The sequence below is a fragment of the Mauremys mutica genome, chromosome 8, assembly GCF_020497125.1.
Source record: "Mauremys mutica isolate MM-2020 ecotype Southern chromosome 8, ASM2049712v1, whole genome shotgun sequence".
Classification (NCBI taxonomy): Eukaryota; Metazoa; Chordata; order Testudines; family Geoemydidae; genus Mauremys; species Mauremys mutica.
In genome coordinates, this window is record NC_059079.1 from 54,548,888 (window position 1) to 54,573,916 (window position 25,029).

General features: G+C 40.7%; 1 protein-coding gene across 2 annotated transcripts in view; it reads right to left on the reverse strand.

Annotated features, from left to right (window-relative positions):
* Window positions 1–25,029, reverse strand: part of C8H1orf21 (chromosome 8 C1orf21 homolog) — a 224,190-nt gene that overhangs the window by 158,848 nt on the left and 40,313 nt on the right. The gene's annotated exons all lie outside the window — the stretch shown is intronic.

Genomic DNA, 25,029 nt, shown 5'->3' on the forward strand with positions numbered 1-25,029 from the left:
GGTGGGAGGCACTGGGAGCTGATGGGGGGCTGCTGCCATATTACTGTGGCTCTTTGGCAATGTACATTGGTAAATTCTGGCTCCTTCTCAGGCTCAGGTTGGCCACCCTGCACTAAATGATCTCTACAAAAGTAGAGCACTCATAAAAAGAGTATTCCAGCAGTCCATGTGCCTGATAAATTTGACACAAAAAACAAAACAAAAAACAATACCAGAACAGGACTTTATACCATACCACATCTTGAAAATTTTAGTGATACTTTTACTGACACTTTTCTGATCTACAAGTACTATGCCAATATTCTGAATTCAAAACTCTCTCTCCTCTTTCCACTAAACAGACTAATTTCATGCCTGAGGACTGAGCCTACTATCCAGGGTGGAAAAATAGCTGTGCCATCAAACCCCCACAAAGGCAACCCTCTCTCCCAATTTAATGGCTAAGGGCCTTGATTCAGCAAATCATCTAAATACACACTGAAATCCCATCTCAAACAATGTCTGTTTCCCATCCCTCCATATACACACTTTCTGTTCACGGTATCCTCTACCTAACCCCATATATTTTTTGCATTCTTTCTCCTCCCTCCCTGTGACGTTATTGATATAATCTGGGACCATATAGAACATGGTTGCAACCAAGGTCCTGTAGTGGCACCAAATCTTATGTAAAGGGGGGTCATATAAGGTGTTTAAGACCAGGTTATGGGTTGCTGGTTATGATTATGCTGTCTGTATGCATGTGTCATTTTGTAGTTGAAGTTATGAATATTGGCTCTATACTGTCTGTACTTCAAACTTATGCTATGCTTCTGGGAAACATCCCAGACAAGTTGGTGTTAGCTCTGCCTAGCCTGCTTGATGGCCCATTAAGGACCATCAGCTATACAACTGACACACTGAGAGAAGGCAGATACGCCTTGTAACTCAGCAAAGTATGCAGGAACTTGCCCATGTAACCCCAGACTCCATTTTGCTGTAATTTTCCACAGTAAGGACAAATTGGTTCTTACACCTGGAAAAGACTATAAAAGGCTGATGCCTCATCTCCATCTTGTCTTCAATCCTGCTCCTTACCTCTGGAGGGACTTTGCTACAAACTGAAGCTCTGAACAAAGGACTGAATGACCCATCCCTGCGGGGGATGTACTCCAGAGACTTGATTTGAACCTGCAGTTTACTCCATCACTGCTACAAGCCTGAACTAAGAATTCTGCTATTACTGTATGTAATTGATTCCATTTACCCAATTCTAGCTCCGATCTACATCTTTTTCCTTTTATGAATAAACTTTAGATTTTAAATTCTAAAGGACTGGCAACAGCGTGATTTGTGGGTAAGATCTGATTTGTATATTGACCTGGGTCTGGGGCTTGATTCTTTGGGATTGAGAGAACCTTTTTCCTTTATTGGGGTGTTGGTTTTCATAACCATTCATCCCCATAACGAGTGGCATTGGTGGTAATACTGGGAAACTGCAGTGTCTATGGAAATTGCTTGTGTGACTTGTAGTTAGCCAGTGGGGTGAAACCAAAGTCCTCTTTGTCTGGCTGGTTTGGTTTGCCTTAGAGGTGGAAAAACCCCAGCCTTGGGCTGTAACTGACCTGTTTTAAGCGATTTGTCCTGAATTGGCACTCTCAGTTGGGTCCTGCCAGAACTGCATCGTCACACTCCCCAAAAGGCCCCCCCCAACAGATTTCTAACTTATTAAATCAATTTGTTCTCCTCGTACTCCCAACCACCCTCTCATAGGATAGGAAATTTTACCAGACTCTTAGTAGCCGGAGAACTAATGTACTAGCTGTAGACGGAGATAGGGACCCACTGTTCAGAAGAAATGCAACTCCAACCTTCCCTCATTTTCCGGTTGCTACAAGAGAGATAATTTCCACTACTGTACAATATCACCTAGTTTTCAGTTTTAGGTTCCCTCTCCAGTAAAGCTCTAATACCCACCTTTGCTATAGCTCATTGCTTTCCCAAGAAGCAGTAGAATGAAATGGACCTGATCCCCATGCTAAACAAACAGTGTTCTAAATAGTGGCCGTGAAAATGACAAGACTGTTCAAATTTTCACTCTGCAGTATCCTAGGCAAGCTTTGAGCAGCAGAGGCACTGGAGTTGTCAGTCTGTGGACTAAGGAAGACAGCACCTCCTCAGTTAATCTTCCTTATGAAAATATATTCTTTGTTCCCATGAGGACTGGAAACTTACTAATTTTTAAAAGGAAGTTTAAATTTTGTAATAGATGATGGCCATTGCCTGGAAAAGCTTCCTACTTGCCTTGGGCAAGTGCCTGAGGCGATTTTTCAAGCTCTGATTTTATCAGTCAGCTCATTAAACAACATTTCGATATTGCTAGTTAGTATGCAAAAAAGCACCACGTTAATTCCATTCATATACATTGTAAGTATTTAAATAAGAACAACCACAGAAATGAAGATGCAGCAATTTTATTTAAATCATCTTAACTGATCTTACATTCCTATAACAGAGTGAAAGTAATTGCTTACAACAATGTGTATCTGCATTAGTGTGCCCTAATAACATAAGTGTCAGAATGTTATTTTAGATGAATAGCTTCAAACCCATACATTAGCAGGTCTGGCTCCTAAGCGGAAGCGCGCAAGTTCTCCGTGCAGCTCCCGGTCAATGGGAGTGCGGAGCTGGTGCTTGGGGTAGGGGCAGCGCGCGGAGCCCTGTGGCCGCCCTGCTTAGGAGCCGGACCTGCTGCTGGCTGCTTCTAGGGCGCAATGCAGTGTCAGAACAGGTAGGAACTAGCCCGCCATAGCCGGGCCACACCGCCGACGAGACTTTTAATAGCCCGGTCGGCAGTGCTGACCATAGCCACCACGACCGAGTGCCTTACATTCCACGACCCAGTACTGGGTCACAACCACAGTTTGAAAACCACTGACTTAGAGTCTGCCATGAGGCAGGTATAGTTGAGCTGTCCTATAGGTATGCTGACTGTCAGGGATCAGTCCAGATGGGTTGAGTTGGTTTCATTTTCCTACGGCAAGTAGAAAGAGCGATGAAGAGTTTAGCAAGAGCTAAAGACTAGAGGGCTGGATACTCACTGGGTCCCATCTCACTGCCATGGGCAATAAGAGGGAACTGAGGGACAGCTGTAGGCATCCTACCCTTTATGCTCTCATACAGAAGCATGAGGCGGTACAGGGCACATGTGCCCCCTCAAGGAACACAGCTATTCAAAAGACTAGTCTCACACACAAGCGCCCATACATCTATAGAGGGATCCACGATGACACATAGTCAAAGGATACAACCTTTCCCCCCCTTATGACAGAGCCAAAGGGTGAGATTTTCCAATAGTTGAGTCTGTAAGAGAACAGAATGGCTATCCTGCCTCTAAATTTGGATTTCATCGTTCTGAACCTATGGTTACTAGAGTATCCTTGGGAGAAGAGAGATGGAGAACCAGGCCTGTGATGTCAGTCAGCCAAATTGCTGCAAGGCAGATCAGGTGAAGTGCCTTGTCAGCAATAGGATCATGGATGGTGAAGGGCTCATTGACTACAAATAACATGTTATCAAAAGGAAGCTATGGTCGTGGTGCTTTCTCGTGGGCTCATATAGCTGACTGCAGAGGACAGGTGGCAGCTATCAAGGGTTCATCTTTATAGGCACCGACTGATATTTCATCTATTTCTTCCTGGCATGACTTGTATCAAGGAGTCATGAAGGTATGTGGTTGGTGTAATTGGCAATAGTAATGATCCAGTAGTATGCCTGATGGACTCCCTAAATGGTCTGAGTTAGATGAACTGTTGATGAAAGTCAGGGTGGGGGTGACCCACACACAGGCTAGGGAAATACGTTTGACAACCCTGGGCGTTGGTAAATGGGAATGAGAAAAATGGCAAAGCTCTTCTCCCAAAAATATCTTCTGTCAATCAGCAACAATACCTCTGGCTTGTCCAGGACCAGCTTCTATGAGTTCTGGAAAATGGTCTGATCATCCATGACCAGAATGTTAGTGAACGTAATCTGCTACCTCAAGGGTGACTAGGATGAAACAATGGAAACCCCAGAATCTCAGGAAGTATGTAGTGTTTGCAGTATGCAGAGAAGAGAACCACAACAGAGTTTTATTCTTTTTAACTAGAACACAAACTAGAATTTGGCATTTTTTTAAGATTAGAGGAAAGGACAATAAGTGTAATGGTACCTATAAATAAAAATACATATAGATGATCATTGGTCTTCGTATCCATCTGCTCTGGTAAGCAATAAAGTGAGTTGTTAAAAAAGTACACTGAGAAAAATTTACTATTAAGACTGGAAATATTAAATATTTCCTAAATCTTTAGTAACCTTGGAGTGTTAACATGATTACAGAGTGGTAAAATGCTCAGAGAACAGATACCTACTGTGACACAGATAGTATGGAAAAAACAAGGATGGCAAGTATTGCCCCAAGCATTAATTTTGCAGAACAAACATAATCCATGATACATGACACCTTGCAATGATCAAGCCTTCTTGATACTGCCTCCATTATTGAGGGAACCTTTATTGCCTCACTGTACAGAAGTCCATGGTGGTGATGTTCAGGCACTGTTGAGGATTACTACATGTGGTATGTCTCCCTCACATGGATGTTTCTCAGGATTAGTTAATGAATGCATGGTGTTTTGAACCTGTAAAATGCACTACTGTACTTCAAGTGTTAAGAAACATTATTAGGACAGTATGGAAGTTTCCACCCAGTTTTGTTATAATTATATTATTTAACTTGAAATATTCTTTAGTTGTTCTAGAGTGTTAGTGGCAAACATAGTCCAGTGGCCAAAAATAAACAGACTAGAAATCCCCGCCGAAGCCATTTGCATCTATGTTCACCACCCACATTGCCAATTATCCAGATTCAAGACGCAATTTGCAGGTTTCAAACTATAAAATCTTAGTAAGAAAAATCTCCTAGGAAGCTCAAAAAAATGTCTACATTTCCCAGATTAAAACATAACAGTTTTGTGTGTAGAGCACCAGGAGAAATGGTAGAGGCTAGACATACACACTTCCAAATAGGAGGTGAAAGACTTTATTCCCAGAGCTCCTTCCGACTACCAGCAATTACCACCATTAAAAGTGGGAGCTGAGAAACTAGAGTACAGTCTCCACTCTAAATACACACAATTAATTTTTCTCCAGTTTACACTTCTCCCTGACTCTCTCTCACCAACCCTTCTGCACTTTGTTTTTCTCCCTCATGTTTCTTTCTTTTCTTTTTTTCCCCAATCTTTCTTCTCAATCTTTTTCTGTCTGTGTCCTGGGATTCCTCTAATTCATTTCTTCTTTTAGTACCTCTCAAAGGCCCTGCATATAGAAGTGATCTTCTCTCTGGTCAAGGAAGGCTGGACAAACTTCTCTTTGTAGCCCACAATGCTGCTCCTTCAGTTGGTCAAAGGGAATCCTTGATGAGCAGTGAAAGGCATTCTTGCCCTCCCAGGGGGTGGAAGTACAGACTGTTTTCACAATGCTCTTAAATCACTTTTCTAGTGATCTTTCTTGGGTTTCTCTATAGTGCTTATCACCATAGACTCAAAGTTCCTGCTGGCCTGGGAAAGGGAAGGGGCTTTAGGGGACGAGAGCTGAGGAAGTGTTGTTCTAAGTCAGCCATAAAAATGTTGGCATGTATGGCTGACTTAGAACAACGCTTCCTCAGCTCTCGTCCCCTAACGCCCCTACTCTACTTGAGCTACACTGACATCATCATCATCTGGACCCATGGAAAAGAAGCCCTTGAGGAATTCCACCATGATTTCAACAATTTCCATCCCACAATCAGCCTCAGCCTGGACCAGTCCACACAAGAGATCCACTTCTTGGACACTACAGTGCTAATAAGCGATGGTCACATAAACACCACCCTATACCGGAAACCTACTGACCGCTATACTTACCTGCATGCCTCCAGCTTTCCTCCAGACCACACCACATGATCCATTGTCTACAGCCAAGCTCTAAGATACAACTGCATTTGCTCCAACCCCTCAGACAGAGACAAACATCTTCAAGATCTCTATCAAGCATTCTTACAACTACAATACCCACCTGCTTAAGTGAAGAAACAGATTGACAAAGCCAGAAGAGTACCCAGAAGTCACCTACTACAGGACAGGCCCAACAAAGAAAGTAACAGAACGCCACTAGCCATCACCTTCAGCCCCCAACTAAAACATCTCCAGCGCATCATCAACCTATCCTGAAGGACAATTCCTCACTCTCACAGATCTTGGGAGATAGGCCAGTCCTCACTTACAGACAGCCCCCAAACCTGAAGCAAATACTCACCAGCAACCACACACCACACAACAAAAACACTAACCCAGGAACCTATCCTTGCAACAAAGCCAGTTGCCCATTTCATTCTGCTGTTCCTGCTGGAGCGTCTAAGCAAACACTATTGGCAGGATGGGAGTCCAAGGCACTATCCTACCCTAACGAATTCTCTTGCAGAGTAGTTTTTTAAAATACCATGGTGGGTCCCACAAGTAAACTAGATTCCCATAATTCTGTACCAAAGTTGAAAGCTTTGCAAGGTATATCTTGTTTCCCATAACTTAGTTAAGGGATAGGGTCTCATGATGGAGCAACTCTAAAGCTGAATACAAAATGCTTAACAGAAGAATTTACAGGTGCTTCTGTATTTGTTTTAGTCTTTGTTTACTGCACTGAGATAGCCAGATCTACATTTTATGGGGGTTGCAAACACACAAAGTTTCTTCCCATGTTGACCACTCAGGAAACCAGGTGATAATTTCACAAAGCTTTAGAGATCACATAGCAGTAAGTGCTGAACAAGTTTACAAGGAGAAAAAAAAAAGTTAAGAGACCTAATGTGTAACAGTTCAGCCAGTGAAAAACCCAAGCATTTTACTTAATGTTAATTAGATTTGTTCACTGCAAAACACAGACCAGTTTGATTTTAATTTTGAAGAAAATATTTTCAGAACTATAAAGCAACACATATCTCTGTGTGTACATTGAATGAAGAACCTTGGAAGTCACAATGAGGGATCTTCCCCATTTCCCTATCCTTGATTAAAGTCTATCCCCCTTCCTAAGTTGCCCTAGACCAAGGGTTGGCAACCTTTCAGAAGTGGTGTGTCGAGTCTTCATTTATTCACTCTAATTTAAGGTTTTGCGTGCCAGTAATACATTTTAACGTTTTTAGAAGGTCTCTTTCGATAAGGCTATAATATATAACTAAACTATTGTAAGTAAAGTAAATAAGGTTTTTAAAACATTTAAGAAGCTTCATTTAAAATTAAATTAAAATGCAGGGCCCCCCGAACTGGTGGCCAGCACCTGGGCAGTATGAGTGCCACTGAAAATCAGCTCACATGCCGCCTTCAGCACATGTGCCATAGGTTGCCTATCCCTGCCCTAGACTGTCTGTGCCAGGAAAGATTTTTTTAATTGACTAAAAGTTCTCTCTGAGGCAGACAACCATAATTTTTGTCTTTGGAATGCACCAAACGGCCTACGTTGCCTTTAAAAAAACAACACCCTGTGTAAGGTCTGAGGCCTTTTTCTGCAGCCATATTAGGAAGGCAGCAGCCATGAGCCAAGAAGCAGAAAGTCACATCCTCTCATTCTATCTAAATGATATTAAAACAATGTAATATTGGGTTGTTAAGAAGGCGATCCTGTGCTAATAGTACCCACTGCCACCAGATAAAGAAAAAGATCTTCAGATGTTTCAAGAAAATTTTCTTTGATTGCATTTTGTCTGGCACGGAATAACTTATCAATAAGGCTGTGAGTTTTTCACAGAGATCAGGGATTCCGTGACTTTCTGTGACTTCCGTGACTTCTGCAGCAGCCAGTGCGCCTGGCTCAGGGGCGGCTCAAGCAGCTGCTGGGGCAGTGTTGGGCCACCGCGCCCCCCTGCAGCAGAGTTTGGGTGTGGGAGGAGGCAGGGGTTGGGGCATGGGATGAGGTGAGGCAGGCTCTGAGCGGTGCTTACCTGGGGGCTCCCTGGAAGTGGCAACATCCCCCTCGCTCAGCTGCTAGGTGGAGGCATGGCCAGGCAGCTCTGCACGCTGCCGCTGCCCAGAGTGCTGGCTTTGCAGCTCCCACTGGCTGGGATACTTTAGTAAAATGATTGGTTAAGGTATAGCTAAGCAGGAATCTAGTTTCACTATATAAACTGGAGTCCAAAAGGAAGTTCTTTGGAACCAACTCCAGGACACAGCCCCAAGATCAGAGCTGCCAGACTTCAACACCCTGTCAACTATATTGTGCAGAAGTTGGAGCCTCTGGATGACCTGATCCTGACTGGCCAGCAGGGAAAAGTTTGTCTGTCTTATTGGGAGTGGGGAACATTGTGTGCTTAAGCATGTCAATTCCATTTTGGTGACTGTTAATAAATAGATGTTAAGAATATTATTGTGTAAGGCTCTTTCATGGGTAAATGATCCCACAAACCCACAGAGTGTAAGGTTACACCTTAAGCTCACAGAAGGGTAAGGGTGGGTGCCTAAATTAACAGAATTACACCATGAGCCTGAGGAACAGGGTAAAGGTGTGTGCCCTAGAGTGTAAGGTTATGCCCTGAGCCCTAGGAACTGGGTATAGATGGGTGCTCCTAGGGTGGGCAGGTAATACCTGGACTTTATTCCCTGCCTCCCTTTGGAAACTGTTCAAACTCACACTGTTAGCAGGCAACATAAAGCAATGCTGAAATTAATCAATTTATCTGCTAAATAAGCAGAAAAAAATGTTACAATGTAATCACATAGGTGGCAGGCATTTATTCTATTTCCTACATCGTGTCTTAAAAACACACTATAACACGTTGTGCATTTAAATTAGTCTGTTAAAATAAACCATTAAACAAGTATTCTGTGCAATATATTTAAAGAAAATCCATTCTATGACATAAGCAGCAACACAAGGGGACAAAGAAAAGTCAAAGTGAATAATGGAGTTCTTTTCCTTTGAATGCAGAACCAAAATACGCTCGCCTTGATTTGTTCATGTTAATAGCCATGAAATGAAGCATCTTCTTCCTCTATGAAATCTAGTTGCTTCCATGATGCTATATTGCCATGTTTATTGCCACATTTCACTATCCTATTGCAAAAACCATATTGTAGCCATGCTAGATGAATCTGGAAGGATGATCTAGCCAATTATGCAAAGGAGAAAACTTTACCATACAAATACTATCAGCAATAATGTGAAAGGAAAATACAGTTTAATAGGATTTTGTTAAGATTGTATTAAAAACCATCCCCAGTATGGTGGGAGATTGTTGGAAAGGCACTTTGCATTTACCCCATCAGTGAAACTATGCTCAGTGTAAAACACATCTCAAGAACATTATGATCTTAAAGTTAAGGAGAAAAAAGAAACAAAATACACAAGCAGGTTGGCTAAATTTTGTTAGCAGGGAGTGAACTGGCTTGATTTAGTGCCCCTAATTAGTACCTCTGTGTTATTTGTTATATTACTTGATGCAGTTGGTACCATTGCCCCATGGAGGCCCATCATACTGTCTTTATGAGCAAAATGATTTGTCCCATTGTTTCATCTCATATCCTTGTTTCACAATAAACATTTCCTCAGTACATATTTTCGATCCATTAAGCTACAAATAATAATTTCTGAATATAAAGTATGTTGGCTGCAACTATGATATTATGTCAAGGGAACATTTTCTCCTTATTTAGTCCACTAAATATACCATATGTACTAATGATTCCTTCCATAAAGATTTTATTATGTCCACGATAAGATACAATTGAGAGGAGGATCTTCCTCTACCTATGTCATGATAATCCCACTATTTGCAAATTTAAGTCTCACAAGCAAAAAACTCAAAATTCATGAGCACGAAAATAGATCATAAGACCAATGATTCCGGCAGTTTGCAAAAACAATAAAAAAGCTATTATTATTTTATTTTAACTATTTATACAATAGCCAAGTGCTGGATGGGGTTGAAATGTTACAAAATAACTGAAAGTCAGTCAATCACTTACCTAAAGTCAAAGCAGATTTTTTTTTTAACATGACATGGCTTTTACAGCACATTCTCTCTTGAAAGTTTTTTTTTTTTTTTTTTTTTTAATTCCCAGAAAATTAATACATCAAGGAATTGGAAGACGGTGAAGATCTTACAGGATGATGAATTGGTGATACAACAGTAAATTTAGTTTGGTCTATGCAAACTGGAAATATGATGCTTTAGCAGTACCCTGAGAGAAACTAGAATATGACAACAGTATATTTCACCCGTACTTCCCATTCCTCCTTACAATCATTGCATTTAGTATGGTATATCTGTATCATGTAAGAGGTGTTTATACTTCCAGACTTTCAAAAGGACTGGACATTTCTTACCTTTTTTTTCTCTTTCAATCAGGGTATTTGGCGCCTTTGTCAATCTAAATTGCATGAAAAGAAACTAAAATACATTAAATACCTTCCTATCAGTTCTTTTCCACATAAGCAATTGCTGTAGCTATCACAGGATTTTATGGAATCATGAAACTCTTGGGGACATCTCCACTTGCTATGAAAAAAACATTTGAGAACTTCTGTGTCAGAGGTAGCCAGTTACCAAGACACCTTCCACCCCACCACAGAACAGTTTCATGGAAGAAAGAGTCTTGTTTTGTTACTTGACTCCAAAGGATTGTTGGAAGCACACAGTATCTACAGTAGCTACTAGCTTGTGTAACCTGCTTAGGCCAGCAAGATAAAGCAAAACACACACATTATATTACACCAAAAGCTCTTGCTAATACTAATAGCAAATAGAGGGCGTGGGCCATTTATAGCTGATAACGTTTTTCTAAGGTATGTTTCTAAAGGTCACTCATCTTTAACCAAACCAACAATTCAGTGGAACTTATTTTTTCCGAAGCTATCACTGTGCTACCTGGTACTTAGCTTATATGTGTAAACATTATGTGGTATCTCCTCACATTATTTCAAAGTTACAAGAAACCTTTCCACCCTACAGGAGAAATAAAAAGTGTAAATTCAGCTCAATGCTTAAACAGAGCCTTTCAGATTTTTTAGTGCAGTCATAACGTGGATTATTATTTTGAGATGAAATGATCAGCGTATTCAGGAAAATAAATAATTGTTATGCCCAGTCACACTGTCTGTCACTCAGATGGCTTAACCCGAAAACAAGACTGAACTGTGCAGTAATCTCAACAGTGTCACTAAGAAAAGTCCATTAACTATAGAAACAAATTTTGGGGGAAGATTAACATCAAGGTTGTGACAGAACAACTCTTCGCCCATCTGGCTCCACTATAACTGTGCTCTACAAACTGCATGTTGGCTTTTCATCTGCTTTCAGACTCAATTCAAGGTGTTGGTTCTAACCTCTGAAGCCCTGTTTTTCCTTGGAGCTAATTACTTTAGGGATTGTTTCTCTTTTCATTAGGGTGACAAACTAACCATCATATGTCCCTATCAAATCAAAACAGGGCAAGCTTTTTCCCACATTTCGTCAGTAATCATGCAAAGCACTACATACTCCAATGCACATGGTACAATTTTACAGTGTAACTGGGGTCTGTTCTTTTAAAATAATCGTTATACCAGGGGTGGCCAACCTGTGGCTCCGGAGCCACATGTGGCTATTCAGAAGTTAATATGCGGCTCTTTGTATAGACACCGACTCCGGGGCTGGAGCTACAGGCGCCAACTTTCCAACGTGCTGGGGGTGGGGTGGGGTGGTGCTCACTGCTCAACCCCTGGCTCTGCCACAGGCCCTGCTCCCACTCCACCCCTTCCCGCACCCTCCCCTGAGCTTGCTGTGTCTTTGCTCCCTCTCCTCCCCACCAGAGCCTCCTGTATGCCATGAAACAGCTGATTGGGAGGTGCGGGGAAGGAGGGGGAGGCGCTGATCAGCAGCCAGTGGGCAGGAGGCGCTGGGAGCAGGGAGCTGATGTGGGGCTGCTGACGTATTACCATGGCTCTTTAGCAATGTACATTGGTAAATTCTGGCTCCTTCTCAGGCTCAAGTTGGCCACCCCTGGTTATACTGTATTTTGTCCCCCATGCAGTTTTTTTTTTTTAATTTCCTTGAAATGCAGTTGGTCACCCTCTTTTCCATGTACCACAATGATGGCTGAGATCAACATATGAATTGCTTTTTCTAACAGTTCCTAGATGTACACTCAGATGCAGGGCATGCTCTATGGAGAGTCTTTTGCCACGGCGGCACCTTCCTTCTAAATAACAGAGTTTGACTTTATCGACCATTGAAGAGCAATGCAAGAAATTTTTGGCCAGCCATTTCTTAACTATAGACCATAAGAAGGTTCTTTAGGGTTAGATGCAGCCAGTATAAGGAAGAAGGTTGTTTATGCAGCCTATTGCAGATAATTCCATTTAACATCTGTTTGCATTTAATCTATGTCATTCGTCTAGATACTATGTGTACAGAACAAATAAAATCAATAAGATGAAATAAAAATTGCCAGACAGACTTGCATAGCTCATATATACCAACTGATCTATGGTTTCAGGTGCCAAGAAAAATTAAATGTCTCCTAGCCGCAACGGTCTGAACATACCCCATATGTTAATCAATCACTGAGGGCAGGCTGGGCAGTAGCACTGATTAATGAATACCTCAGGTGCGTAGTGATGCATGGGCTCTAGTACAGTGCCTCCAAGGCACCCAAGGTGTGCATTAATCAACACTGCAGCACCATCTGAAGGGTCTCATTGTGATCACAATTTGAGCCTTTTCATTACCAAATTATGGCAAGTTTAAAATAGTTTCCGAACACCCTCGTGCCATGTAAAATAATTCCTATGGACTTTTAAAAAGCCAAATAATGGTATTTAAAAGTAAATTTAACAGTTTCTAAATGGAATTATTTTTATTACAGATTTCCAGGATCAGGTTTCTCTTCTTCCTCTGGCCCCACTTACCTATTTGGACTTTTACTGCTCTACAATAAAACAGTACCACCACCCCAGCCCCATCTAGCCCTTTGGGTGCCCCAAAAAGCTTTTAAAGTAAGTGAATACAGAAACAGACTTGCCAGTTACCCCAATATTCAAATTACCCAGCAATTACAGAAACAAAAATTAACTAACCTCCCAACTCAATCCCTACCACCATCCTTTGTTCAGCATCATTTCACTTTGTCTTGGGAATGGCCTTTAGTCCCTCTCACTGGCTTTGCAACCTAAGCCCCTGTACATCTGTTCTTCAGTTACACTGTTTTCAGGACTCACCTGGGAACAGCTTCATGCTCCCTAATGACTGTCACAATACAATGCAAGATACCAACCAGTCAGAACACGGGAATGAGGTGGAAGCTGCAAATAAAAATGGAGCTGTTCCTCTCTACAGCAATGCTGAGCAGCAATATCGAGTCGCAGGTTGCCCCAAGGCTGCCTCCTATGCATTTGTGATAACAAGAGCTACACCAAGAACTGCTATAATGCTCTACTTAAGTTAAAACTAAAACAAAACAATTCAGCTGTGCATAAGCAGTCAGGAGAGATGAGTGGGGGCAGGATAACAGGCGACCTGCTGTAAATGTGTCAGAGAGGCAACACTTTTCTGCCATATGCCCCTCTGATGCTGCTCTTCTGGGTACAAGCAGACAGCAATTTAATGGGGCTCTCTTCTTGGTGCGATATCTGGGGAACCAGAAATCCCTTCTCTCTGGACTGACAAAATTAAGGCTACAGAGACAGGCTCTGGCTGACACTCAGAAAATTATTTATTGGCTCATCCTAGTTTGTGAGGAGATCTGCTCTTGCTACAGCTCCCTCGACGACTCCAACAAGTTCCGAAACCTGTTAAATGACAGACAACAGCAATCCACCCACAGGATGAGGAGTTGGAGACCTGATGAATCATTACTATTCTAAACTAGCCTTGCCCATTGACACACTGGGCCTCAAATGGCCCCTTCCTCCCCACTGCCAACACAGATCTCCTTGGTTTTCTGATACCCTAGGTTGGATGAATAGAGAGGGATGGAAACTTGAACACTGATAGCAGAAAACAATGGCTGATTCAGACAGGATAAAACAAATTCCTCAAAGCCTATGCTGAGACTGTATTAAGGGCCAAGAGGACCTTCCTGACCACCTTTACTGAGGTTGCCAAATCCCTCCATAAGCAGTTATCCAGGGTGGCTGCCCGCTTCATTCATCCTGAATGCCTATAGCACCAAGCTCTGAGAAGAGCTATCATCCTACTTAGTTGGAACAATCATTCACATTTGGGAATGCTTCTCAAACAGCTTGGATCCACTCTGCCTTTATCAATCAAGCAACAGCCTGCCTGCAGTCAGTACACTCACTCATCACGCATCCTAAAAGAGTTTTGAGCCAAGACTTGTGAATCCAACCCATGTTCTTCCTGGAGCGTGAAAGAGAGTCATGAACAGCTGGCACCACTCCTGACTGAAATAGCCAATGTCATTCAGAGAAGGAATCTTCCTTTCCTCCTTCAGACGAGCAATAGTCCGACAAACCCTGACAAAACCCACCCTGGATACTTCAGTCCAAGCGAACTACCACCAATGACAAACCTCCCACTCCTGAGCAAGCTCACAGAGAAGCTAGCAAAAGGTCAACCTTCAAGCTCATATAACAGAAACTAAAATTCTAGATCTGGCTCAATCTAGACTCAGGACACGGAATGGAAACCACTTCAGTGGCACTGATGGATGATCTCCTGTCAATGGATAGAGAACAGACATCTATTCTCATCCTCCTGAACCTCTCCACAGCATTCAACACTGTTGACCATGAGATACTGCTGCCTCACCTGAGAGAGGTGGCAGGAGTCCAGTTTAATGCACTAACATGGTTTGAGTCCTTCCTGGAGGGATGCACCCAAAGAGTACTGTTGGAAACTGCATCGCTACCACTAGCCCCCTCATTTGTGGGGTTCAATTTTCACCAGGGTCCTTTTCAACATCTACATGCAACCACTTGACCAATTGACCAGGGTCAATTTTCACTCTGGTCCTTTTCAACATCTATGCAGTCACTGGGTGAACTGGCCAGATGACATGGATTCAAGTGCCAGCAATATGCAGATGATACACAGTTCTACCTATCTTTCCTCACTACCACCAAGATGGCCCTTTGTTTAGCTGAATCTGAGCAAAACAGAGGTGATGCTGGTGGGCAGAGGAAAGTATTTTGAGGAGTTTACAGCCACAGTTCAGTACATAGTTTAGGAGTATTCTTGGATTCCTCACTGATGCTGAGCTCTCACTTTGCAACAGTCAGAAGTAATGCTTTCGACCAGGTCCGGTTGGCTAGGAGAATCTGTTCCATCCTGGTGGACTTCATCTTGCCTTGGTTATTCATGCTTTTGTCACCATTTGGCTGGATTATAGCAATGCAATGTACCTGGGAATGTAGCTTTCAGCACTTGGGAAACTTTAACTAGTTCCGAACACAGCAGCATTTCTCCTCAGCAACACAGGCTACTGTGAACATATCAGACTTGTCTTCCACTCTCTGCATGGGCTCCCTGCAGAATTCTGAATCAAGTTCGAGGTCTCAAGTCCTTATCTTCACTCTGGGCCCAGAATATCTAAAAGATAATTTAAAGCTCCAGGACAAAGAGCATAGTTGACAACTATGCTTCTCTGACACAGCTGAACTGTCAACAGTAAGAGTAAAACTTGTCTGTGTGGGAGACAGAACCTTCTACTGGACTGGTCTGAGACTGTGGAATGAACTCCCCCAAGTACTAAGACCCTCACAAACCTCACCACTTTGTAGTCCAAGTGCAAGACATTTCTTTGACCTTGCCATTTCTAATATAAAGACATAGCAGTGAAAGTGAAAGAGTGAGTGAGAGTATGCAACACATTTATGTGTGAGAGGGAGCACACGTGTGTGTGTGTGTGTGTGTGTGTGTGTGTGTGTGAGTGAGTGTGAGAGAGAAAGAATATATATATTTAAAAAAACCCACAACACACTTACCAAAACAAGAACTCCACAGCACACATTTCACTCTGGGTAGAGGATGAGAAAACAAAACACATGACAGATGTGTAATCATGTTGCTTGATGCACTACTGAGAGGCGCTTATAACTACAGTGATAAGCACAGTTCAAAAACCTGTGTAGAACTGAACAGAATAATATTCTATGCACTTCAGTCTAATTTCCCTCTCCAGAAGGAGCATGCAGGTTCACTTTTGGTTCATAATGGAGTCAATTTCATTTTCAGCTTCTCTCACACTAGCACAGCGATGTTGAGCTTTAACTCATAATACTGCAGGGATGTATTCAAACCCAGAAAAATATTTTCATTGACTTTAAAAAATATTGTGGGAACATTTCTATTCACAAAGTTTGGTGAAAATATTTTTAGAAACTTTTTTAATTTTGGAGTCTAAACAACCTCAGAATGTCTCTTTGACAATGCACTAGTTCACTTTAAATGACTGCTTAGGTCTTGTCTGCTCACAAACTTGCACTGGTTTAGTTAAAATCAGGGCAAACCCTGTGCAGACACTTATTTCAGTTTAGAAGTGGCTTATGCTGGTTTAGCTTAAACCTGATCCCGATCTACTTAAACTACAATGAAAGTTACTCTTAAACCGATATATGAAGGTCCACACAGCCTTTTGCACCAGTTTAAACACAAATGATTTAAACTCACCTCTTTAGTTAAACTGGCACAATTTTCCTTTTGGACAACTCATTAGTTAAGTACATATGCTACCAGATGTCATGCAGATTTTGTGAGTGCAAAAGCTATGTGACGTTAAAAAAAGATCAGGCAATTTAAGTTCTCCTGTAAGAGGGTGAGTGTGGGCATTCTAATTAATCTGTTAATTACTCTTCTACAACCTTCAGAATGGTAAATTATTAACCAGTGCTGCTCACTATTCAAAATGAAATTGAAAATGACAGGGTCCCAAGACCAAGAAACGTTTAGAAACTTTTAGTGAGCTATATTTAATTCCTGCCATAATGTTCCTATGTGTCATCAAGGAATATCAAGCACAGCTCCTCTAAGGGGAGGTGTCGTAGTACAAGAGGAGTGGGAGGGCTAATGCCAGCCAGGATGGATATGTCATGCCGGAATTCCAAAATCACAGACAAGAGTAGATCAGTTTTAGTTGTGAGGAAGTCATGAATCTAATGGGGCATCCAGCTGAAATCTTGTATGTTTTGTTTGCACTCTGCATCAGCACACCCTTGGCAAAAAGCCACAAGGAAAAAAACAAATGGAATGTATGGACCATCTAGAAAGTCTACAGATTCATTTGAGGCCAAAGCACAGAAAGCCACATGAAGCAGAAAAAACACATGAACTCCACTGAAACACCAGCTAAGAGAGAAAATTTGTACTAAATAATTTCAACAAGTTCAAACTGCTAATACAGTAAGAAGCAGTTGAAATAAGATGGGAACTTCCGGAGAATCAACAGCGCTGCTAAAACCTCCTGACTGGGAAAAAGTGACTGGCTGACATCTTTGCAGCCAGCTAGTTTTCCAAAATTTTAAATTGGGAGATGGAGGACAACCCTATACACTGTATGTTGCATGCAACACTGTTCCCTCAACTAGGCAGAAAAGGCAGAACTGATTAACATTAAAATTTACGTGACTGTTTAATTCACAAAAACAGAATACAGTAGTCAGCTGAAGAGAAAACCTTCATGCTGGATCCATATCCAAGCTCTAAATTCTTATTTCTACCTCAGCCCTGAAACCCAGGGAAAAGATGAGTAAGAAAAGTTTGAAAAGATTTTCAAAGGCACAAATGGAAGTAAGACATGCAACTCCCATTGACTTTCAATGACAGCTGGATACCTAACTGTCCTGTACCTGAATACATCATCTGTGACAGTCTTCTGCCTTTGTCAGACTCAGAATGTTATGAAACGAACACTTATATGCAAGGAGTGAAAAGGCAGCACAACAATTCTGGGGATATATGCAAAATGAGAATGTGGAAATTTCATGTACTCCACTGTTTTAAATCTGTTTACTACCAAACAATGGGCTGGATTTACCAGTATACTCTAGCTGCTTTGTATCACGCCAGCAACAAAAATCAGCCATTCTAACCGGTTGGCACTGGTGAATCTGGCCCCATATTAGCTATTTTGATTCAGGTTCCGTTCTGCCAGTAATAAAAACTTTTGTTAGAATGATTTTATTACAACAAATACTAAATATTCTCCCTCTTCCAACACAGCCACCACTGTGTAAGCTCTTCAGGGGAGGAGCTATGTCTAATATATTTGCACAGCACTAAAGTACAATGAGGCTCCCCTACATGTTATCCATAACAGAAGTAAAAATAATAATAAATCACTAAAATAATCTGACCTGGTTTTGGTACTAAAATAAAAATGTTTTCTTTTTCCTCGTATTGTTCAGATTCATAGCTGAAACAACACAGAAGTTGTTGCTTTGGCAGTGCTGTGTGTATTGTAACATAAGCTCTACGCAGTGCTATATGTCACGCCAATACCTTCCTTATGGGTCTACCTCAAAATGTACATTTCCTGGCACGCTGATAAGATTTTCAAGAAATGGTAGATTTTCATTTAAAGCTTTGATCCTTGTTCACTAATTCAATGTGCATTATTATTGCTGATCCCCCTGGCTATGTCCTACAAGAATTAATTACAGAAGCTTTTCTGACTGAATAGTCTATGGCCCCAACCCTGTGCCCACTGGGAGTTCCACTGACTTTAATAACGGGGCTTGGTATGGGCTCAGACCACATGAAACATCTTGCAGGATCGGGGTCTATGAGTCCGAGACTGTGTGTGACAGTGAAATGTCAAAGCAGCTGCATCCAACCGTAAAACATAGCCAGCAAACAGCTGTAAAATGTCAGACATATTGGCCCTTTACTCCTGCAGTTAGCTTTTCACACGTGAAAAAGAGCAGCTGTTTTCTTGAGAGCAAGCCCTGCAATACATTTATAACTTCTCTCCCTCTTTAAATTTCAAGTCTGAGGAGGTTTTCTTTTAAGGTTACAAAACCATAATTTATTAATTTAAGCAACAGGCAGGCTCTCTTAGATAAGATTTTATTGTATTAGTAAAGCAATACCAACTCTTGATTTAAAATAAATCACATCTGAGAGTTTAAATAAAGAAGTCAGAGAACTTTGAATCTCAGCACTTTTCTAAACATTAACACTGAAGAGTCCTTAGAAAGCTCACAAGAAGCAAAATATTTCCAGGATGACAGAACTGCAATAAGTGAAACGTACAGTGAACCTCTCTTTTCCAAGGTATGTGGCTGACACTAAGTGCAATCTAGAAAAGGAGAAAAGTTTGTACTTTACCTGAAGCTCAATTCCCTTTTTAGAGTGATTTCCACAATCACCCGGGATCTCCCAGCTGTGGAGTTCACAATCAGCACATTTCACCAACTCGGGTCCTAGATCTCAAGCCCATTTTTCTAGCCCCTCTCTCTTCAAGAGGATGATAGCTGTGCTTCTCAGCAGATAGGAACATTTCACTAAGCTGCTCAGAAAAAGACTAGAGCACCCAGCTGCCTGACTGCTTGTTTACAAGAGAAGAACTGCCATAGCAAAACATAATTCACCTGTCCTTGATATACAGCAATGCTCCCTGCAGACAAAAATGATTTGATAGTTTTTGACTAAAAACTGAAGCAAAGCAATTAAATCAGCAACCTTGTGCCCTTCTAATGTGCTTCTCTCTGCTTTCCTGCTTATAATACTGTAAAAACTGCTCACGCTACTACTTATCTATAAAAAGACCATTTTTTTTAAATGCAAGTGCACCACACAAAATGGCTTCTAAACAGGGCAGCCACATTCCCACAAGTATAAATTAGTGCTGTACAATAGCTTACAAAGATTGTGTGTTCTTAATCACAAATGGCTGAATGATGATGATTAGGACTGAATAAGGATGGCATAACCTGGGAGCTAATTCTGTTTTATTTATAAAGCAATAACCTACAAACTGAGTCCAATTTACAGCAATTGCTTTTAACTTCTGTCAGTTTCAGCAGAACAATATAACTGCAACTGATGGCATCATTTATAGTTGCTATAAATTGCACAACTCCAAACAACTGATAAATATAGCATAATGGAAATCAGTCTACTCTAAAGAACAAAAGAAACACCCCAGCAAATTAATTCTTCAGTCAATATCATTGTCAATATTCTGTATTTTTCAACCACATACTATATGTAAATTTTGTGCATTTGAATTAATGTACAGCAGCAGAGAGTTTATATTTTAATCACCTTGTTACACGGGTGTATATTTCACTATTAAACTGTAATCAGGTCTGGAACTATGCATACAATATCATGCAGGAGATAAACTAACAACAGGCATTATCTGCATGGATATTTCTTGCTACTTATGTCTTGAATCACATTTTTCAAAGTTAAAATGTTATATGTCTATGAACATAGCCAAAATATACAAATATTGTTTCACCATATATAGTAGTTCAATACACACTTTTTGTGCTCATAAATCAAACACTTCATTACGGGATGTTAGAAATCTAGGGCCTCCAACATTAATACTTTAGGATAAAAGGAGGGCAAGGAAGAAGATGATCCTTCTATTTCTCTGTAAGGGCTGACTGAGGAACAATGTGGGGAAAATTCAATACTGAACACAAACTCTGAACAGGCTTTTCAACTGCCCCCTTCTCATACTATAGTATGACAAGAAGGGACATCAAGGACAGAACTTTATAGAATCCCATTAATTACATTTAACTTCTTGGGTGATTGAGACAAAATTTTCTCAAAGTGTTAGAGAGAAGGTTAACTACTGGGATGGTAAGCTAATTTTTCTGGATGTCACAACAGAAACAAGTCTGCAGGTTGAGGCTTCAAACACCACACTTTTTTGGGGGGCGGGGGAGGGTTAAGTTATACTTCTAACTGAAAATACAGTACCTGCTATTGTAATAAATAGCCTTTATTACATTATTCTATTCTTCCATATGTAGAAACTTTTCTATGTAAGAAATAGCCACCACAGTTTTCACAGAAGAGCTTCCAAAGTATTGAATAGCTTTAATCACAATGATCCTGCAATGAGCTCCCTGAAAACTCACAAATTCACCCATTCAAAGCTCTTGGCAGGACTAGGGGCTTATATATGCAAGCTGGGCATTCTGAAAATATTGAAGATCAGCTCAAACCTCTCTAACTACTAGGAGGTGTAAGTCATGCACATGTCATTTGCAAGGTAATTTCCCTTTTGATTTATCATAAGGGATTTGATTTTACCTTGAATTTTACCTCTGTAAAAACAGAGTGATCTCCAGACAGCAAAAGTATAACTTGTTAGAACTGCATTAAGTTCATGGATAAACTTGAATCCATTAATTTCTGAAATGTAAGCTTATTCACAATGATTATATCTATTCCTCAGCCAAGTAACTCTACTAAGAAACTTACAGATATCCAAAGTATAATCCTCCTGGTTATGTATCAGAGGGGTAGCTGTGTTAGTCTGGATCTGTAAAAAGCGACAGAGTCCTGTGGCACCTTATAGACTAACAGATATATTGGAGCACAAGCTTTTGTGGGTGAATACCCCCTTTGTCAGATGCATGTCACCCACAAAAGCTTATGCTCCAATATGTCTGTTAGTCTATAAGGTGCCAGAGGACTCTGTCTCCCTCCTAGTTATGTTATTCCTGCATGCTTTCTTCTGCCAGGAACTAAGCAAAATAATTGAAAGAGACAAGGAAATTTTTATATAGATCTAACTTGGGGTTTGAAACCCCCCAAAATGTTAGTCTTACTTTAACTATGGACACTGATGAACGAAATTCAACGTTTTATTTCCCAGGAACAAACTGCAAGGTCTATTCCTTAGAGAAATCTAGAAATGTGAACAGCAAGTCTGGTAAGTATTTGGTAGAAAGATCCCCGTGCATTCAGATCCAATTAACATGGCCACATCTCACCAAACAGCAGCGACCATACATAGTGAGGTTCTATAAAGTATTAACTGGTTCATGACAAGGAGAAGGCCCTCTCCACCAGTAATGAAACATGAAAAAAGGAGAAGCACCACAGCAGCAAGGAAAAGAGGGGGAAGATGTTGCTAAGCAACTAGATGGTTCTGACAGCTGAGTTGGGAGGGAGAGAAACAGAACTAAAGGGGAGGAGGGATTCAACTGAAAAACATTTTGTTTATGAGCAGTAAGGAGGGGATTGAGAGCCAGACCCTCAACTGATGTAAATCAGCATAGCTCAAGTGACTTTGATGGAGTTAGGTCAGTCTACACCAGCTGAGGATTTGGACTAAAACCTACAAGGATTGTTAGATTAGATAGTGAAAACATGAAGCAGCAAAAAAAATGGGAAAAGCAGCAACAAAAGCACCCACTTGAATTTCATTAACTAAATGCCCAAACACCTCCCTTCTCTCTCCTAGGTGCCAGCTAGAACATGAGCTGCAGCAATGTATCATCTTGGCTCCAAGAGACTTCTAGGCAACAGAAAGACAACTGACATGGATTCCTCCTGAAGTCCATGTACATACAGACTAAAATAATTCACTTTTATATATATGGATTTATTCAGTGTGGTGAAGAACTTTATCCAACAAAGGGCATATCATTTTAAAGGAATAAGTTTCGAATAAAAGAGACAGCAGCTAAGATTAAAACAAAACCACATATGAAGAACAACGGTGTCTACTGGATAGAAGTCACGACTGTAGGTTCTACTCTGGGTTTACCACTGACTCACTGTGTTACTCTTTATTGCTATGTGCCTCCTTTTATCTATCTGTAAAAGAGGCATAACAGCTACACCATGGGACTGATGAAGCATAATGAATGAATGTTTTTAACATGTTTCGATATTCTTTGGTGAACAGTATTATATAAAAACAACAAGGAGTCTGGTGGCACTTTAAAGACTAACAGATTTATTTGGGCATAAGCTTTCATGGGTAAAAAACCTCACCTTCAGATGCATGGAGTGAAAGTTACAGATGCAGGCATTATACAATGACACATGAAGAGAAGGGAATACTTCACCAGTGGAGAACCAGTGTTGACAGGGCCAATTTGATCAGGGTGGATGTAGTCCACTCCCAATAATAGATGAGGAGGTGTCAATTCCAGGAGAGGCAAAGCTGTTTTTGTAATGAGCCAGCACTCCCAGTTCCTATTCAAGCCCAAATTAATGGTGTTAAATTTGCAAATGAATTTTAGTTCTGCTGTTTCTCTTTGAAGTCTGTTTCCGAAGTTTTTTTGTTCAAGAATAGTTGCTTTTAAATCTGTTATAGAACGTCCAGGGAGGTTGAAGTGTTCACCTACTGGCTTTTTGGCAATAAGAAAATGCTAGCTTTCATTAAAATCAGCCACTATGCTGGAGAACTAGAGAGTAGCAAATGTTGTAACTATCTTTAAAAAAAGCTTTGGAATTACAGAGCAGTAGGTCTTGCTTCTGTACCAGACATGTCAGTTAAAACTAGAATTAAAAGCAGAGTTATACAACTTCTAGAGGAACAGGATATAACTGGGACAAATCTACACAGCTTCAGTAAATGAAAAATGGTGCCTCTATAATTTGCCAGGATTCTTTGTGTCAAAAATAGTGGATAAAAGTGGTTGTACATAAGACTGGCCATACTGGGTTAGACCAATGGTCCATCTAGCTCAGTAACCTGTCTTCTGACATTGGTCAATGCCAGGTGCTTCAGAGGGAATGAACTGATCAGGTAATCATCAAGTGATCCACCCTGTCGCCCATTCCCAGCTTCTGGTAAATAGAGGCTAGGACACTTTGTCACTGTCTTAAATAAAGTCAAAGTCCCTCAACAAGAGGCTATTAAGAAAACTAAGGACCCTAACTCCCCTTGACTTCAGTGGGAGTTGGATTGTGCCTTATGTAATGAAATATTGACTGAAAAATATTTGATATGGAGATGACAATAAGAGAGAATATGATAGATATATAAAATAGCAACTGGAGGAGAGAAAGTCAACCAGGCACACCCTTTAGCTTAGTTTGCAGCAAGGGAGATTTAGACTGGATATTAGGACAAACTTTCTAACTATAAAGATAGTTAAGCACTGAAATAGATTACACAGGGAAGCTGTGGAATCCCAGTCATTGGAGGTTTTTAAGATCAGGTTAGACAAACACCTGTCAGGGATGGTCTAGATATAGTTAATATATTTAATTTAATAGATTTAATTCAGCATAGGGGGATGGACTAGAGAACCACTTTATGTCCCTTCAAGCCCTGTATTTCTATGATTTACCCCCTCTGATAAAAAAAAAAAAAAAAAAGAGAACGTGCAATGAAAATGAAAGGCACCAGTTTTCTAATTAAACGGCATATTTAACTAGTGAAATTTACTGCCATAAAACGTAACAGTAATTAAAGACCCTCTCCTGTAAATATTTATGCACATGTTTAACTTATCTACATGAGAAATCCCACTGAAATCCTTACTACCAGAGAGCCTCAGACCCAAATATTCTGTAATTATTGAGTAGATACTCTTACAAACAGATTTTGTTCTTTAGAGTAACTATTTTTCAAAAATATCCTCTTCAAGGATTAGCATCATCTTACAGCACAACTTGAGCCTAAATACAACACTGGGAAGGCCTGATATATTGAGACATACCAATAAGATGAGGTAGTGCTTCAAAACTCCATCATCTCAAATTTTGTTACTGCCAAAGGGCTGTTGCCTTGGTACACTATTAAAGGCCAAGAATTGTATCTACTGAATCAGTCTTCCAAGAACTGGAGATTCTCAGGTTTATATTAAGGTATCTAATCTACCAGAACTGCCAGGCACAAACTCCATTCTGCACTTACCGATTCATTTCTTAAAACCTGATAGAAAAGTTAACAATTTGGTTTCTATATTTTCCAACAAGAACCCAATCAGCTTACACTACTACAGAGTGCTTCAAAAATATTCACTGATTAAGTCTCAAGTCACCTGTAAATAGCAACTTATCCCCATTTTACATATAGGGAAATCATGGCACTTTTTGGGAAGTGGCTTGCC